Here is a 19,868-nt window from a genome sequence, read left to right on the forward strand (position 1 = left end):
GCTGTGCCCGGCTTGGCAGAGTCCTAGGAAAGCTTCAAAGTGACAAAGCAAGTTTCTCTCCTAACCCTGGAGTAACTTGAATGCATGGCTAACAAGTGCTGCACGTTCTCAGAGAGAGGCAGCATCTGCCCAGAAGTACTGTTGGGTGCACATGTTTGGTCTCTTCCAAGGAAACCATGGATGGATGTTATGTTTGGAGGGGATGCTATACTTCTAGGAAGAAATTTGTAGATAGCAAATCTCAGGGGAGATCAGAATTAAGTAAGATGTTTGATGATGCTGATTTTTTTAAACTTGTGTGTCCAAGAATCTCATAGGGTAGAGCTTTTCCCCCCTGTGATGTTTCAGAGTCCATGTGGAATCTCCTGGAACTTCTGCTTCAATAGAAGAGGTTTTGTTTTGTTTTGCTTTCTGTGTCACAACTGTGGCTGTAAAAAGCATCTCCTTAATGCTCCAATAATGTAAGAAAGGGTATGGTTTTCCTTTCTTCCTGTCATTAACAAAAAGTTCAGGAAAAGTATCTTTCATTTCTCCCCAATTATTTTTTATTAATTTGCAATTGAAGGGGAGAAGTAATGTGAGAGAAGAGGTGTTAATTATATTTGTTAATTAAAGCAAGTAAATGAATGTCATCATCTCCATCAATGTTACCTCCCATTTAAGAAGCATATAGGGAAAGTGGAAAAGTGAGGATGAGGATGAATGTATCAATAAATGTCCCAGGTGAGCTGAGCTGCCACATCCTATCAACCCCCATCAAAGCAAATGAAAATGGTTTTGCTAATTTTCACAGAGTGCCCAAATCTAGTAAATGCTCTGATACTGTTCCCTTTTGTATTTCATTTTCTTACTCTGGAGCAAGGAAATAATAGCTGAGAAGAATATATGTGACATTTATTTTTATTTTTTTTTAAAGCTGAGTAAATGGCAGTGAGGGGAGTTTTCCCAAACTTTTTCTGATAAATATCTTAACAATTTCAGCTAAAATGTTCACACACAAAAAAAAGGGATGGAGGAAAACATTCCAAATCAGCAGGCCAGATTGTCCAAGTTATGAGCACTTGAATCTTATAACTGAAATTCTCAAACAACCTTAATAATACATGGTATGGCATACTCCAGCAATAATTTATTGAAATGTTTTTAATTTTAGGATATCCTTGTAATTCTGCGTATGAAAACAAAACAGGTGATATTACACCTTCAAAGAGAGATTATGAAAATACCCTAAATTCTTCACTAGATCTTGCAACTGGAACACAGGACCGTGATCATGTTGCAGGTCTGTTTTTTAAGTTGTTGCTTCCTTCAAATCCTGAGTCAGTTCTTCCCTCAGGTGTGCACATCGGAGTCTTGTGAATACATTGTTCCACTTTTCTGCTGTTGTTTTCCACCCAATGTCTGTCCTTAAAAGAATTGCAAGCACAAACCAATTTAGCAGCAATAAAACCCTGTGATTGATTTAAACAGGTTTCCACCTGTTTCTACAGAGGTGTAAGCTGAAGCACAAAGAATATTTCCAACATCTCAAATAACACAGCCTAAATAATTCTATGTCAAGGGACAGGAAATATATCCTTTAATATGAGCTGTCAGGCATTTTCCATGATCAGTGGCTAGCTTCATATTCTGTGCCAAGAACAGAACACTAATGAAGAAGATAACAGCAGAAAAGGGCCCCCAGACCTGTGAAGTGTCTCGATTGTTCCTGTGACACCTCTCTGTGTAGCACCTGCCTCTGGGTGTGTCTCAAATGCCACTCTGCTCCCGCTGGGCTTTCTGGAGTGACCTCTGCTCTTGGCACCACAGCCATGGGCTGCATGGAACTTCCTAAGTGCAGGCTCAGAACACTACTGCTTTCTCAAATCCTCCTTTTGTGGGGCTTTGGGTGCTGGTGGTGGTCTCCACAGCAGCTGCTGGGGTAGTGTTAGTAGCTGAAGTGTCAGGGATTTCACCTGCCATCCCTATTTCCTCCTCTTGTATTCTCTCTGCTTCTTATACTGAGGTAGGAAAGCTAATTTTAGCTTCATTACACGTGGCAGTGCAGTTTTCTCAAGCTTCTAATTTTTATTATTTCCCTTTTGGCAGGAAGAAGTCTGCCAACTCTAGTAGGTAAGCTGACAACTTCAACATATTGTACTTTTGCTTAAATAATTTTTTCTTTACCTAAGTTTTGAATTTTTAGCTTCTTTTACTGCAATTGGTTATAGACTACAAAAGCTATGTATGGACTTTTCATTAGCCTGAAAATCTCTTTTTTCATATAATAATATTTAAGACACTCCTTAATTGCAAGTCATGGTATTTCTCTGGTGATTTGAGTAATGAGAGTATCACTCAACTAGACTAAACCATAGCAGTTTGCTTTCTTATTACTATTACTTTGGGGCCTTTTAATAAAATCTGTAACACAAATATAAATCTTGTGATCAGCAGTAACTGTTGCTCACGTAACTGTAAAAAAAAAAAAAAAAAAAAAAAAAAAAAAGGTGATTAATTGTAGCACATATCTGCACTGCCAGAAATAAGAAAAGTACTCTAATGATCTGTCACATGTTTGGCTTATTTGTGTACAAACCCAGACCTGAATGAGATTTTTGTTTGTAGGAAAAATCAAGACCTATATTTTAGTGTCACATATAACTATTTTATGCTGCATAATTACCCACCACAAATGTAGGTATTAATCTTTTCCTAGTCTTAATGGCTTAGAGTCATGGCTACATTTCTTTTTGCTCTTCTAGTGGCAGGAGTCAGCATTGCCCTTGTGTTGCTCTGTGTTCTTATCGTTTCTGTTTTTTGGTATGCATGGAAAAAATCACAGGTAAGTCCAGTTTTTTCCTTTGGATATTTGTTACTGTGCGTATAATATGTATATATTATAGAACATGAAGTTTCAGCTTTCCACTTGTCACTCAGTTTTCTGATGTTCATTTGCACTGTAGTTGCTTTTCCACTGGGAAGGGTTTTTTTGTTACCACTGGATCACATTCTTAAAATTAGGCAGCTTATAATCAAAATTTAATTTATCTCATCTGACCTTCCTTTTTGGGTAGGACTCGCTCACATTTTTGTAGGAATGGTTTCTTGTTTGCAGATCTTTTTTATAGAAGGTCCTGCATCCCCAATGATAATTGTAGTGTTTGAGTTAGTCTTATCTGTCTGAATTATTTTAGGTCCTATAATTACTCATCATTATTTATGCTATAATAAGTTATCACAGACAGTCTTATCTGTGATGAGTTAATATTGATAAAAATGAACATACTAGGTAATTTATAATAAATGCAGTAACACTACAGAAACAGAGATGCAAAAATAGTCTATTACTGAAACAATTTAATAATATGGAAAAATATGAGGAGAACTAATATTATATTGACATTATTGGTTTTCCATTTGTCTTGCTCAGGTGCACACTGCAGTGATGATAATACATTTGTGTTTCTTTCACAGGAAGGTTCAATTGAACTCAATCCTATCCCCTACGGTGAGGCTGAAGTGTCCTTACGAAGCGTTTCGATGCCTGAGAACCAAAAGGAGTGGCCTTTTGAGAGAGCAGTGCAGTGACAGCAGGAGAGCTGCTGCATAACCCTCTGGGAAAAAAGAAAAGCCCTCTCAATTGTAGATAGTTGAACAGCACGCTCAAAAGAGCTGTATCTGCAAAAAAAGTTACATTCTTGAAGTAATAAATGTCCTTGTTAGGGAAAATGTCACACTTAGTCTATTTTTTAATAAATTAAACCTGCACAGGAACACCACCACTGTTGAGATTAGCTGGAATGGCCACTTTTTGTGCTTGTATACCTGTGCATTTCCTATTGGAAATGGCTCCTGGAAGGTTTTAGCTTCCAAAAATCTGTCTTGGGCCACAACGAGTTTACCAGCGTAAACAGTGCTATTCCAGTGCCTGGGGGTTTCCTAGCCATTGTTTAGTTTGTTAATCTAGATATCTATTTACAGTTCAGTTTAAAATTCACAGTTGATACACCAACCCACTCATGGCCAGGGGTTATTCAAAGATGACCACTGCAAACCTGCTTGCTCCTTGTGCTACTCAGCAGAAGAAATAGTGGAAGAGTGACAGTATCATCCAGTAAAATTCCAGTTTCTGGGCTTAACTGATTCTTAAATTTAAAATTAATTTAATAATAATCAAGAGTCACTCTTCCACTGTTTCTTCCCCTGACTGAGTAGCACCAGCTGCTGCCAGGTCCCCTCAGCAGCCAGTGAGTGCTGTGGGGCTCTGGCTGAGCAGGAGCTGGGTAATGAGACCCAAAGACACACCCAAAGGGCTGCACTGCAGGAACTTGGTACAGGCAAGAGGAGCAGAGAGGTGAGGGGATTGTCTGAGATGGTTCCCTCAGAATGTTCCTGTGTGAGCTTTGGCAAGTGACCCTCATTCCTGAGACTGAGCTCCTGCTCTGGAGGGCTAGACCAGTAGAATGTCCTTAGCTTATATTTATTAGTGAAGATAAATACATTTAAAAGCATGCAGTGTGTATCCCCACAGCAGTGAATCTACCCTGAGAGCTGTAAATTGGCAGGAAGGCACAGGTTCTGTTTTTGTGTAAATCTTCTCAAACCAGTATTACTTTTCCAAGTAATAGTAAAGAACTCTATGTCAGCTTTCAAATTCAGGTGACATTTTCTACAAATAAAGGCAATTTCTTCATGAAACTCAAAAATATTTTCAGATGACTTTTGTGAAATACAATGTGAAGGAATATTTGAAAGCTCATCAGTTTCATAGATAACAATATCTTTTTAATTTCTGTTCATTTATTCTGAGTTTAAGAATGAGGTAATTATATGAATTTTATGTGTAGCAATATTATTTAGGGTGGGAGAGTTTGGCTAAATCTGCTTTATATATGGTGGTTTTTTTAATGTGAATCTTCATTATTTCTCTTTCATTTAATAGAAATTTTGGAAGTGCTTAAATGCTTTTTTAGATATAAGATCAAGAGTGCCCTAGGCAACAAACAATGTTAATTGAACGTAGAGGAAATAAGAATAAAAGATATTTGTGAGGAATTAATCATACGAACTATGTTTACAGTGCTTTTTAACTGACGTTTGTAAGCCTGTTTGTGAATAACTTTGCTTTTGCTTTCAGAGTGTTTGTATTTTTTTCCTGAGCTTCTACAGAATCTGCGTGTTAGAAATAATATTTAATATTTGCTATTTGGTGTTCATGTTGGTTATTACATTGTTGAAGACATTTTTGATTGCTGAAAAAGTTTTCCTCTACCTTGCGTGGCCAGTCCTAGAGGAGTAGATGCTGAGTACTTAGCAGATAAACTACCTGTGGGCTTGAAATTACTTGTGTCAGTGAAGCCTGAGCAGCAGCTGGGCTGACACAGGTGCTCACAAATTGGGCTTTTTTGGCCCACAGCCCTGCAGTTCCCTGTCTGCCAAGCAGGGGAGCACCTCATGGGAATGATGGAAGCGTGGGGGAGAGGGCAGTCCCAGCTTTCTGGGAAACAGGGGAGATGGTATTACAAAACTTGAGATGTTCTGTGGCTCTGGTTTGGAAATGAGACAGGGAATAAATGGAAAGGGAGAACTCTGGGGAAATTGGGAAAGCCCTGATGAGCAGAAACTGCAGAAGTGGAAGTCAGAGCATCAGCACATCCTACCTGTGATTTGATTGTCCTTACACTCAATTGAAAGGTAAGCACATTTTTAGTTTATTCACACTTTTTTTTACACTCTAGGAAAGATGAGTAGGAATTGCATTGATTTGAAGGAAATGAGTCTTATATCATTGAGAGCAGAGTCTTTATGAGTTCAAGAAGAGAAAAGTGAACTATCCTAAGTGGTGTTGGTACCTTGCTAACTGGGGATTACTTTTAAAAACAGATTACCCAAATAACCCTTATTACCTGTGCAGTGTGAAGAAGGTTGAGGAAGTCTTTGCAGGCCCCTTCAAGCTCTGAATTTCCAGTCTGCAATGATTACCACAGCTAGATAGTTGTCCTTGTAGAGCAGGCTGTTTCATTTGTGGATAACTTGCAAAAAGTTGAAAAGCCCTCTATGCTGCAGCCAGCAGCACTAGGAAGAAGTGCCTTAGCAAAGAAAAAAAGCATAGGGCAGGTGTGGGTGATTTTCCTTGCTTTGCATTCAAATATTTTCAAATTTACTGCTTTCTAGAGGTGTAGACTCTGGTGTAGACACAGCAGTGCAACATGCAAAGACATGAGTTCCACAGCTCAAGATCTCTTCTCTCTCCCATGTAAAAATCTAATTGAGTTGTTCATTGTCCTCTTCATCTTTTTACTATGGGCAAGACCAGTGGACAGTTCTCTTTCCCTTTCCTCTGTCATTCGTATTACAGAACCTCTAGCACAACTGCTTTGTCTTCCAGACTAACAGTGTGACTTATCTTGCATAAATTTAAAGTTTAGCACTTTAAAAATGTGAAAGTACTTTTAATAATTTTTTAATAACTGGAGGCTAAAAATGAAAAGTTACTGTACTTTCTGGGGTAATAATGACAATTTTTACAGTTTCTACAAAATTTTTAGAAGTTGGTGTCTGCACTTATGGTGTGAAACGTGTTTGAAACAAAAAGGATTTGCTTGGCTAAAGAACATGGACAGTATTTTAGATAGTCACTTGTATTAGTTGTGTACCTCCCTGGATTGATGCACATTAGGCATCTTGGTCAGGGCAAAAGATTTACTCTTGCTTACCATAAGGATGAACAAAAATTGAAAAAGTTTCACCACAAGTTGTGTTAACCTCTGTCTCATAAACAGAAGAAGAAACAGGAGAAAAGGTTTTCAACATTATTAATATTGAAAGTCAAGCTGTAAAAACTTAGATGTATTTAACCCTTAAAACTTTTCTTACACAAAGTCATCCTTCAGGCCTTTAAAATTTTAGTTATATCCAATTGTTTTCCATTCCTCCTCTGTATATGCTAGAAACAAACTCGGCAGCAACCAGCATGTTTTGCTCTCTATAGAGGTTTAACTTATAAATGAAACCAGATAGAATACTGTCAAGGGTAAATATGATATGTGGTGGGAAAGGACTGCAGGGCCCAGGGTGTTATTAACAATATGTGTCTTTATTTAGACAGAAAGTAGGTGCAGCCACTCCTGCCAGGCCACTTCACACCACCTCAAACAAGAATGTGCAAGCACCTTGTTTGCAGTGAGCTGTCCAAACCCTGTAGGACTGCTCTGTCCTTCAGCAGTCCTTGCATGCAAAGCATCCAATGGGCACACAGACAAACACATGCAATACCTTTCTGTCTCACAAGCCTTCCTGCTGGTGAGCTTTGAGCCAGGCTGCACGGCTGGAAGCAGTGGTGCTGGAGACAACCTGGATGCTTTTTGCTGATAGCACTTGTGATAGAAAGACATCAGTCCATTGGTTGGGAGCCCCCAACCAGTTGATTTCAAAGCACTAAGTTTTGCTGTCAGACACCACTTTAGAATAGGTATTAATAGTACTGAAATAATTGACCATGGATTTCTGTTCCCTCCTGAGTGTGCCCAAGCACAGTATGGACATGTGACAGAGTAGGACATCTGTGCTGTCTGATTTGGGACCCCAGCCCACACAAAAGAGCAGGAATGGGGTGTATTCAAATGTGTGCCAGTGATAAGGCTTGTGTGAAACGCCCCTGCAGAGATAGGTTCTCGTGTGCCCCTCCCTGGCAACGCCCTCTTTTTCACTTCATGCTGGACACAACTCCATTTCTTTGGGTTTGTTTGTTTGTTTTTCACAAAAAGGATGTTTTGAACAATAAGCAGCAGAATTTCTTTTGCCATGTTTGTGCCATCAAAAGTATACCAGACAAGGAGAACTTTCTCTTGCAGTTAGTGAGAGATCATTTTGTGTAGCTGTGTAGCCATAATAAGTGGAATGCCTGGGCTGATTTTGGTGGAACTACTTTGTGCATATTTCGGGTATACCTCCATTTAAACAAAAATGAAAAGGAAATTTCTAGAGGACTATTTACTTAAAAATTTTATCAGTAACTCCTATATTTTGTAGCAACCTCCAGAAAAAAATCTGAAAATAGAACAGATTGAACCATAAAGATGTATCAGTAATGTGGAAAAAATTGTTTCACATACTCTGGTTAACATAGTTCTTGAATATGTAGAATCATAGACTGGTTTAGATGGAAGGAACCTTGAAGATCATCTATTTCAAACGCCTTGTCATGGGTAGGGACAACGTCCACTAGGCCAGGCTGTTCACAGTCCAGTCCCCCCTTGTGCAAACATTTTTTTCGTTATTAAAGACAGCAAAATCAACTCTGTGAAACAAAGCAAAATCCAGCTCCCTTTCTTCTCCACAGAATGCAGAAGAACTGCTGCTGTTAGCAGAGAGTAAAAATACTCAGAAGAATCAAACCTGTTTAGTCAGTGAGTGTAACAGGCTTTCAGTTACTACTAAGGAGGCTGTTGTTTTCTAAGGGGGAAAAAATATTTTTACATTGTTTATTCCACCAGCTTTAATAGTTGGTAAAACTCTGATCTGTGTACAAGGAGTCCTTCTTCATCTAGCACAGGTTTTGTAATGTTCTTCCATATTAATGTCCACAGAGAGTGTTGTTAAGCAACTTTGTGACATTTTGAGAAGTTGGCCATGATGCTTTGTGCTTCTTGGGGCTCAAGCCCAGACCATTCAGGAGGTTTCAGGAGTGTTGCTGATCACTTCTAAACCAAACTAATTTTCATTGGAACAGTGAGCCAAACTGCAGAATTTTCTCACACCAGTAATTGACTGGAGTCATCAAAACCACTCACAGGAGCAATTTATTGAGCTTCGTTTCACTTGCTCTGTGCTGCAGATATCGTGCTGCTATTGTCTTCTACCATGCAATTTGTTTATAACTGAAACTCTAGATTTAGATCCTTTTGTGTTAACAAAGGAATTCCTTCTACAGTTTCATCCAGCTTGGCATATTATTTTGAGGGCTATAATTCCACCAGTGCATGTTATTCTGAGCTTGCAAAGTGCCTTCTAACAGTAAGAAGTTGCTCTGGGATTCTAACAGAACAAATGAGCATAGACCTAGTGCCTGCAAGTTATGGCAGAAGAGAGGTGCTGTCTGAATAACAGAAGAGGGAAATAATCTGTCATTCTTCAGTCCAGATTTGCAGTTTCAGCAGCAGATGGCTCAGATGCTGCAGGGTCTGGGTATATGAATAGGGACATTGTTATTCCTCCCTCAGCCTCATTACACCTGGGCAGTCTGTCTGTGCCCTTTCACAGGCACCCCATTGTCACCCCAGAACAAGTCTTCATCAAGATGTAGCATTAAATAAGTGCATTTTTAAATAAGATTATGGTGAGGATGATTAACAAGTTCTGATTAGCAAACCAGAATTTTACTGCAATTAGAAGAATTTATTTAGCACCTCTGCATTTTGAATCTTTGTACCTTGAGACATTCTAGTGACTCAGGAAGCTGGAATTTCTTTCTTAAGTATATGTTGAATTCCAAGACCAATGACAGACCCTGAGGATAGAAAAATACTCTGTAATCATCAGAAAGATTCTCATTAAAATAATGACATTGCAAAAAAATCCTTAAAAGCAGAAAAAAAAAGGAAGTATCAACTTCTTGGAAGTACCTAGATTTGGTATTTAAGGAAGGAGGTTACAGAATCATGGAATGTGCTGAGTTGGAAGGGACTCATCAGGATTACTGAGTCCAACTCCTGGCCCTGCACAGCACCATCCCCAAGGGTCACACCCTGTGCCTGAGAGCATTGCCCAGGTGTTTCTTGAGCTCTGTCAGGCTTGGTGCTTCCCTGGGGAGCCTGTTCCAGTGTCCCACCACCCTCTGGGTAGAAAACATTTTCCTGTTGTCTATCAGATCTGATATCCCAATGCCCAACTTGAATTTAGGAAGAAGACTGAAAGGGAAACAGGGAACATACACAACTAAAATCAGGTCATAGCATGTTTAAAGTTTTTGAAGAGGATTGAAGATATGTTCCATTCAGGATTTCCATTTGTTATACAATCAGGTAAAGTCTAGAGCTGGAGGGAGAGCAGGGGAAGCTACCTTTCACAAGGTAAAATACCTGCTACTTTTACATTTTATTAAACCCCTCAGATTTCTATTTCAAAAATATTTGTAATACTTTTGTTTAAGAAGCTGAATTGGTTTCCACGATTTGTAGTGGCTGAAATTTTTAAGGGTTTGCTTTCAGACATGTGTCAGGAACATTCAGTATGGGTGAAAAGTGATGAATTAGGAAAAAAAGAAAGGGATGTGTTGCCATGACATAAAAGAGGTGGCCACCAGCTGCAGTAAAACAGGACTCTGTAGAGTATTTGTATCTGCTGTATTTGGTTTGAGCCATCAGAGAAGGCTGGTTTCCCCTAGAAATCCTAAATGGATTCTTTCTTTGCAGTAAGCTCCTGATCAGCTTGTGCTGGTGGAACTGAGATGAAGGGACTTTGTTCTGCACATTTTATGCTAACCAAGCTAAAAAGAAATGTGACTCCTTTGTCACAGGCTACTTACTTATCAGGAAAATTAAACTGGTTCTAGGAATGTTGACAGGAATCACAGTATCTTTGGAAAACCGGATGTTTTTTCACACATTTTACTAACAAGCATTTTGGTTAGTGCCAATAAAGTCCATGGGTTTTTTCCCACTGTGCAGGTATTTTCTAGGAAGCCAACTGAGAAAATGAAGCAGGTGTGCATGTGCTCATAACAAATACGATTGGCACCAAAATTGGGTTGTGTTAGTGGGGAAAAATCGCTGAAAATTTACCTTCAGGTGAAAGTTATCCAGAACTGATGGATGGTTTGGCAGCTTGTTATGGCCCACTGGTTCAGCTCCTCATTTCCACACCAATGCCACCTAAGGCCACCAGTTTCTCTCTGATGATGAATTAATGGCAAACCTGTGGCTTGTGAGCCATGCTGAGCTGTCTGCTCTTCTCTTGCGAGCAGGGTGGTGAAATGCACAAAAGTCCTGTCTTGTGGTGTAGCTCTCATTGCAGGGGCAAAGAAAGGGCATTCACTGAGAGCACAGGAGGTGAGATGTAAGCATGAAAGGAGCCTAGCAGGAAGGTCTTGGAAGTCATGAGCTCAATGACAACATTGTAATCCCCATTTCTGTTCTTCTGCAAAATATTTGCATGGGATTCAGGGATTCTGGTAATTGAAAAGATAATGTCTGATCCCAACCTTCATGGACTTCATTAATGTTACGATTAATGACTTCATTTTATTGCTCCGTTCTGGGCAAAAGCAGTCAATTAAGAAAAATAAAACCCACATGAAGGAGTTCATCCTTATTCATCGAGGAATGCACTTTCTATCTTCCCCTACTAAAGCACTTCATCCTCTGCACACTGGTGCAAATGGGAGGAGAACATTAGGAAGCAGTCCAGGCTCCACTTAAGGCACCGTCTTGGATCTGTCTCTCTGGGAAAGTTTCTGCTTTTCACAGAATCCTCAGCTTCCTGTCTGTAGGATATATTAGGTTTTATATTTATATTGTGTTTTAATGACAACTCCAGACTAGTGGAGGTTGGTGCTCAGCATTTTGCAGCCATGTAGGTTATGCCAAATTCAAAGAAACTGCAAGTCAGGAGCTGAATGGCAGGTTAGAGGCAGATGTGGCTGGACTGAGTATTAACCAAAGAAACTGGATATAGCAGCAGCCCTTTGAATACTGGGGTTTGGTTGGCTTTTACTATCAAAAAAAAAAAACAAACTGTTTGGATTCACAGCTAAAAATGTTACTGTTGTGTGCACTCACTAGAGCTCAGAATAAGCTGTCAGTGGAAAATACGATCTTCTAAAAAAATTCCCTTGTGCTTTTTCGCCACACAGAATCCTGGAACCCTCAGAGGTGGTGCAGAGGCACAGAACAATGTGATTTTTATGTAGTCACACAACGTGCATGACCAAAATGTCTTCTGCATATAAATAATACAGATAGAGATGCCCCCTTTGCGAAGATGTAAGAAATAAAGAAGTGTAGTTCTGAAATGCTAAGCAAAAAGCTGTGTTTTCAATTTGGAATGAGAGCTGGGAGCATGTGAAGAATAAATGAAATGGAGAGATTAAGCAAGAGTGTAAGTCTTTAGTGACAATGTCAGATGCCTGGGGACAAAAATTAAGCAAGGACAGAGATCAGGAATAGAAAGAGTTTACATAAATTGAAGGTCTAAGAAGTCCAGAAGATTATAAAAGCTAAAATAGCAAAAAGAGTATTGAAAGAGCAATGACTGGAAGAGCAGATGGAGAACTGAGATTTGAGGGCTGAATGCAGTCAAGATAATAAGCAACCAACAATGCTGAAGTCTCTGAAGTGAGGGAAGACAATTGGAGGTGGTGGCTTGGAAGGCTGAAGGCGTCAAATAAAAGGAAGTGGAAAGGAAATGCTGAGATTTAGAGACTAAAGGTGAATAAAATTCAAAGTCACAAGTATTGAGGTGTCAAAATGTTAGAAAGGACCAGCATGTTTCAGAGTAAGAGCTTATGTGTGACCTGAGTACTGTACCACTGTCCTTTTAATGGGAAAAACAAAACTGTAGCTTGAAGTAATCCTGAGCTCAGAGTGTTTTGGCCCAAACATTGATGATGCAAGCATTCTTCTTTTTTTAAAGAAATAAAATTGTAGCTTCAGCAGCTTTGCAAACACAGCTATTGGGCACAGGCTTTAATTATATTTAAATCAGTGTATTGGTACCAGCTTGATGGCTAGAAGATACCTATCAATTGTTTTGCTTTCTTACTTGAAGGCCTTTTAGTTAACAGGGAAGTCCATATTAACTGGTATTTCCAGCTCAGACTGAAATCAGCTCAGTAAAACTGTGTCCTTTCAGATGTTTCTTCACAAGACAGAACATCTTGCAGTCTCTGAATGTTACATAATAAACAAGGAAAGAGGAGTTATGTCTGTAGAACTGCCTCTAAATATGAGTTATTTATTTCCTAGTGCTAAAAGCCCTTCCTATGTTAATTCCTACACAACAGCCCTGCTGTCTGGTTGTGTGAATACATAAATGGTTTTCAATAACCAAATGCAATGCAAGTTAATGATGCACACCATATCCTTAATGGAAAGGTTAGTAATTATCTTCTGTTTCTCCTCTTCAGGAGAATTCTTACTAAAACTTTGAATTTGGGGAGTTGATGGTTGATGGAGATTTTGGTTGCTACTGGGTTTTTGTGGGTTTTATTCTTTAGGAGCCAGCTTCTACTTCTTCAGTCATGTCTATGGTAATGTAACAAAAATCCCTCCCAATGAGAAAAGCTGAACTCTAGAACAGTCTCAAATTTTTGTCCTAAATAATTTCAGTATTCATAGTGCTTGAAATGATTCACAAATTCTCTAAAACTTGGAAAATGATCTCTTAATAGAGATTTTCCTTTCACTTGCGGAGAATTCCTTAACAGAAGCAGCCAAATCAAAATGGGCTAGAATACTATGGCAGTGCATTTTCATCAGCAATTAAAGCACCATGGTCTCTTCAGATGACAGTCAGGAAAAAGAGCATCTCTCTTCAGAAAACCACAGTGAAACCAATGGACAGCTGGAAATTTCAGGAAAATCTAATTTTGTACTCCAGTGTATGAAACAGTTATTTATAGGATGTGTGATGGCAGTGGTGAGAATGGCATCAAGGTGACAGGCTGCTGAGGAAGAATTCAGAAAAACCTGACTAGATGTTTGGGCAAAACACTGTTTCTTTGGTTTTAGTAATTCTTCCAATCAGCCTGGTGTGGACTTCTCTGAAAATTTTCAGAGGCTTTCAGTGGTTAAGAATAACGTATTTTTTTCTTGCAATGGGATATAGAAACTACCATTTAAAATAGAAATAAATATCAGAATTATTTCTTGTTTTTTCAGGGGAAATAGTCTTCCTCTTGCCCCTACCCTCCTGTAACTCTAGAATATAACTCTAGTGTCTACTCTGCCTCATCTCTGATATCTAATTAATGGTGTGAGAATGAAAAATGGGACTCTGTTGTGGGGGATCTTCTTCCTAGACGTGTAGTCAGATGCCAGTTTCTGCTTCAGTAAAATGAAAGAAGTTCTCTCACTGTTTCCACCACTGTTCCAGACAGCTGTTGGAATTGTTTCTAGTTGTTCCCCTCTTGGTTTTAGGAGGTGTGAGGAGTAAAGCAGTTTATTCATAATTGCCCTCCATTTCAGAGTTTGCCCTCTAATGCTCCACCTGCAGATGAAGTTTCTCTTATTTCCAAAAGAACTGTAGGCCTCCTGCTAAGGTCCCTGACTCCCTTTAGGGATGCTTTGACATACAAGTGAAAAACATCAACTAGATAATACATGATTTGTTTATAAGAATCTTTCCCTCAAAAAAACCCCATTTTATGTGCTCTGAAACAGCATGTCCTGTTCTTCTATACCACTCTTTAACCTCTGACAATGTTAGACAAGATTTCATTATTAACTGACCATTTCCACTTCTGGTCTGGAAAAGGATTGTGGATAATAAGAGGAAACTAACTACATAAGAAGTTGTTCTAAAATCATGGAAAATAATACCTGAATAAGTTGGGCTTGCTCCATTTTAATCTATTCTTAATTACATTTTATTAATTCGGGTTATTTCACATTCTGATGTGAAAAATGTCATGCTTTTTCCTGCTACTTCCCCAGCACTTTAACATCACTGAGAGACATTCTGGTTGTACATTAGGGTAATGGAAATACTTGCTGACATGCAAACCATGCTCTATATGTGCTCTGGAGGATGTCTGCTTTAGAAGATGCAGTCAGGATGGGACAATGATACATAATTGCAGCTCATTTTTTTTGGTTGTCAAGTTTTAGTGTCTCCTTTAAGGCCTATTGTTAGAGTTTTGATAGATTTCATTGGAAGATTACAGACTTTTTGATCAAAAACTGTCTTTGCTTGGTTGGAATGGAATTCAGAGCCTAAATAGACTAAAGAAAGGCTCAAACTTTAATTCCAATACAAGTTCAGAAAATCATGCAATTCTGCAGCTATCACACTTTAAGAGTTGGAAATGATAAAGACCACACAAATTGTTTCATGGAAGATCTTCAAACAAAACTTAATTTTTTCCCTTTGGAGAACTGGAATTTCTTCATCTTAATGAAATCCTTGTCTATGGCACTGGTCTTTTTCATTTCCTCCCATAAAACAGAAAAATTACCCCCCTTTTTTTTTTTTCCTCCCAGCTGTAATCTACTCTGCAAATACAAACAAATGCACATGCTTATTGAAGTCCTACCAAAGTTCAAAACCCATCTTTGAGTGGTTGCAGCATTGGAATCTGAGGTGAATGCAAGATGGGAAGACTTCTTATCCAAGGAGGCTGCTTGCAGCTGTGCTGGAATGGTCCAGCAAAACAGGGAAAATGATCTTTTGTTAATACAAAATATGAAGCCACTTCTTTAGTTCAATGTTTGGTTCAATCTGAACTGCTCTAACAGTTGTACAAAATGAAGTTTTTATACATGCACCAAAAATTCAGATGTGAACATGGAGCGATTTGGGTATTTTTCTATCTGACCTCAGTGATTAACGGGTGGACAACATCTGACTTTTTGTATATTTTTAAAAATCTAGAAATGTTTAGTCTATTTGTGTAGAGTCTTAAGAAAAAAATCCCCTCACTTTCAAAAAATGCTTCTGCATGAAATTGTGATGCTTCTGCATTAGTGTTATTTTGGGGTTAGGCAGAGCAGTTAACTCTGAGCTGCCAATTGAAACATGAGGTGCTTAGCAAAAAAAATGTGCATCTCTAGTCTGACATGGTTTTCAGAGAAGCATCTGCAGTTTATTGTGTTGTATTAGATATATATTTGTAGATATATTTGTGGTGTATAGATACATATTCAACTTCTTTCCTCAGCAAGTCCAATTTTTCTTTCACAATTAAAACTGGCATCTGAGTTTACAATATACAGACTGGTCTGAAGAAGCACAGATTAAATAGGACTGGAGATAGCTGGATCTGAAGAGATGATCATAGAAATGTGTAGGTAAAACCCCCAACCATGGGTAGGATGCATATTTCCATTTGGTGCAAAAAGCTGAATGTTTCTAAATGTCTTATAAATATTTGGGACTTCTGCTATATTTTGCAAAACTGTTTGTAGAAACTCTCCACAACAGACACACCCAGATCACCAACCCTGTCTGCTGGACCTAGAGCCAGGAATCCTATGCTTTTCCTGCCTGTGCCCTAGTTTCTGATTAGTTTTAACTTCCTTTTTATTTTACTTGTTATTCTCCCCAAATCTTCGTATCCTATGTCTTAACTCCTGGATAGTTTAGGACATACCTGCCTCACCAAAAAAAATCCAGCAAATGGGGTTATTTTTAAGTAGTTTGATGGTATTCAGAACTCATGGTTGCACAGCTAACACCCAAGTGTGCCTGCTTAGCTTTGCTCAGCACCGGGGGAAATGTAGCAAGCGGAGTGCAGGGATGTTATCGGGTCCATCGCCGCTGCTTCAGCGGGAACCCCTTTTCTCTGTTGTCTCTTTTGGTGTAGAACTGGAGGGTGCTGGTCCTGCTGAGAGTGAGGGGGGTGCTCTGGGGGCAAACAGAAAGCTCACATCAGGGCATGGCTGTGGGGAAGGGGTGAGGGCACCACAGAGCCTGGAGGGCTGCCGGGAAAAGGGATGGGGCAGCTTCGGAGCAGTGTGGTGATGTCCCAAATGGCACAGAGCAGCAAGGCAGGAGTGGTGCAGTGGGGAAGGAGAAGTCTACAATTCTTTCATGGAAAAATGCCCTGTTCTTTCCAGCTAGATCAATGGCTTCCCTTCATTAACTTGGATAATTTGTTTCATCCCATGTGATTTTGAAGATGAAGTGCCATACCTGGACTCTTGCTCAGTAAATGTCAAACTTATCTCACACTCGCGGAACAAAATCTTCTCTATGTAAAGCAGCATTTTATGTGCTAACACGGATATGGAAAGCTGGGGAAGGAAAATATGAGTTCTGATACTTGATCTCCTTTAAATCCTACAAGTATAGCTGTGGTGTATTTCAAATAACTGCCTTGCTGAGAAAAAATGTCATCTATTACTCAAACCCTTGCTACCTGATTGGAATTTATGACTGTCTAAATATGCTGTGTGGCTGAATTACAAGGCATGTGTATGTTAAACCTGGTGACTGTGGGAAGCAAGTAACAGTGATATACAAGCTAAAGAAGTATCAAAACAAGGAGCTGATGTGACCAGTGGACTGTAATAGATGTAAGGAGTCTGAGTGCTTGTCATCTGTCCACATGATCCCTAATGCTGTCAGCCTGTGGAAAGTGATGCGTGGAAAACTAGTGCAAAGTGCTGATTTATTTTATGCTAATGGGGAAAAGTCCATATTGTTCAAATTAAATCCTAAAGCAGAAACAAATCATCCAACCAAAGCCCATCCTATGGAGTTTCATTGAAACAGTTAGTGGTCTTTTTCATGACCTCAAAGTAAAAATTAAACAATGTTAGCGGCTGCTGTTTTCAAGTGCTTCTGGCTGTTGAAAGCGGCTGAGATTCTCCTTCCTACAGATGGCTATTTAAGTTAAAAGCCAAATTAAGGGATCACAGCAATTAGTGTGCATTGGCTTCTAACTGCACCAGAGTGAATAATGTGGGAGAAGGGAGCCAGGACTCTGCCTTGGCCTGTGCTTTTTCCCACCAGAGGCTGAGTACCAGCAGTTCTTCTCAATTAAAAAAAAAAAAGAAAAATAGAAAGCAGGGGGAATTTCTTGCTGCTGCTTCACTTGAACAAAATAAAAGAGATTTTGAGCAAAATAAAAGAGATTATGCAAAGATGGACTAAAGTGGGAGTGGGAGGAAAGAAAAAAATATTTCAAAGAGAAGAACAGCCCACTTCAGGGCTCTCCAACTGGATCTGTAGTACAATGCTTCTTCTACTTTTGTCATAAACTGCTTCCCCAGAGGCTCACTGCAGGCTTGTTGCTCTCACAGGCTTTTTTTTTTTTTTTATGTACCCTGAGGCCTAGAAAAGTGTAATAGGACTTCAGCATTTTTATTTAAAAAGAACTGAGGGGAGAAGTGATTTATCAGCTTGGAGATTTAGAATTTCCTGAGGAAAAACAGAGGGACAGAAGGCTTATGAATTAAATTTTTGGTTTTTTACTGATTTGAGCAAGAGCTACGAAACTATATAATAGTAGAACTCCCATTTCACTAAAATTCTTACAACATTGTCCTGTGGCACTTTTCTTCTCATTCCTGAATGTCCCCGAGTGTTCATTTTTCCAGAAGTTTTTTAGCTGTCCACTGGAATGACTTGGAGCAGTGAGATGACGTTGGAAGATACTGATCAGAGAACTGGTCACAGAATTCAAGTCAGAAAATGTCTCTGGAGAATGGTCAAGAAGAAAACCAGCATTTTTTTCCTTCAGGTCTTTTTCTTAGGGTGAATGGTAGACAATGGTAACATGTTTGTGTGTCATGGTCTTTGTTGAAGCTGACACTCAGCTTTTGCCTCTCCCAGATGGAGTGATATAAATGCGATTGCCTTATGCTCCTTTGTGGCTTGTCATTACCACCTTGGGACTAGTAATGTGTAAATTCTGTCGGTGCTCCAGTGAAAAGGTTTATTGGTGAAAAATTAAAAATGGGGATTGCTTTCTGCACTGCTCTTATAGCCTCCTTAAAAATGAGGAATGAGCCCACAGCTAATAAATCCAGAAGAGGAATGCTCCTAATGTTGTGTGAAAGGTGGGTAGGGGACAGTGCTCAGTGATCTTCGAGTGGTCAGGGTGATGGGATAGATTCCTGAGGACCGGTAGCCAGCAAGGATTTATGAGAAGCCAGCCTTCACCAACCCATCAGCCTTTGCCAGTGTAATGTCTGGCTTGGTGAAGGAGAGCAGAGCAGTGGATGTTGTTTACCTCAACCGTAGCAAGGCTTTCGACTGTCTCCCAAACCATCCTCATGGATGAGCAGACTGAGAAAGGGGGTTGAGAACCAGCTGAGGCATCAGCCTCGGGAGGTTGAGATCAGCAGCTCCAGGTCCAGCTGGAAGCCAAGGAGGTACCCCATGGGTCAGTTCTGGGGCTGTGCTGGTGTAGAATTGAAAATGTGAAAGGTGTCCTGCCCCTTGATGATATCCGACACCGCTGTGTCCCTACACAAGGGTGGTGTAAGCGGACAGAAACTGAACCGAAGCCCAGGGCACAGCCAAACTACCTCAGGATTTAACAGTACGGATCATTTCAAGTAAAGGTTGCTGGGGGCACAGGGGGAAGCAACATTTATGTGGCAGAAAGTCTCAAGCTGATTTTAAACCGGGAGAATAGAATAAATGGATGCCAGCCAGCTGTGGGAGCTGGTGACAAAAACAAGAGGCTGTGGAGCTGACCCTTGACACTGACAGTCACAGTTGCCTGGCACAAAACCTCCCCTATTGCTGCAAGAGGAAGACTGAGAACAACTACTGGTGCCAGCAGGGGTTTGGGGAGAAGCCAAGCAGAGCTGCATTTCCATTGGAATTTATTTGCTCACAGATCAGATGAGATACAAACCAGGGAGCTCAGTGTGGCAGTGGGAACTACAACAGGGGGGTTTGCACCACTTCATGCAGGGGAGGAGGCTGTTTGAGACCATGGCTGCTTGTGGGAGCAAGTACAGCATCACAGACCAGCTTGCTGTAGTGCTTGGAACCAAGGGCACCATTCATTGTTCTCAGGACCATTGAAGGTGCAATCTCCGCCTACCTGCTTTTCCTCTTGATTGGAATGTTGGTGAATGAAGGTCCAGACACCTCCTCTAGTATGTTTTGATACAGCACCCTGACCTAACCATTTCTTTGAATAATTCCGGGAAGCATCTTAATTTAGGATAATATATGCTTTTTTTATATTTAAAGTACATCCCATGTGACAC

At 39.8% G+C, this 19,868-nt stretch overlaps 1 long non-coding RNA gene across 2 annotated transcripts; it reads right to left on the bottom strand.

Annotated features, from left to right (window-relative positions):
• Window positions 1-1,185: 1,185 nt before the first annotated feature.
• Window positions 1,186-9,688, bottom strand: LOC107203075. Of its 2 annotated transcripts, none has more exons than XR_001520964.2 (3): window positions 9,413-9,688; window positions 5,889-6,071; window positions 1,186-1,406 (listed from the first exon to the last, which is right to left on the bottom strand). It is a non-coding gene; the product is annotated as an uncharacterized LOC107203075 (long non-coding RNA). The 2 variants fall into 2 exon arrangements; XR_001520963.3 differs by lacking the exon at window positions 9,413-9,688 and adding an exon at window positions 7,258-8,421.
• Between the last annotated feature and the right edge of the window lie 10,180 nt (window positions 9,689-19,868).

This window comes from Parus major, chromosome 4 (genome assembly GCF_001522545.3).
Source record: "Parus major isolate Abel chromosome 4, Parus_major1.1, whole genome shotgun sequence".
In the NCBI taxonomy this organism is placed as follows: Eukaryota; Metazoa; Chordata; class Aves; order Passeriformes; family Paridae; genus Parus; species Parus major.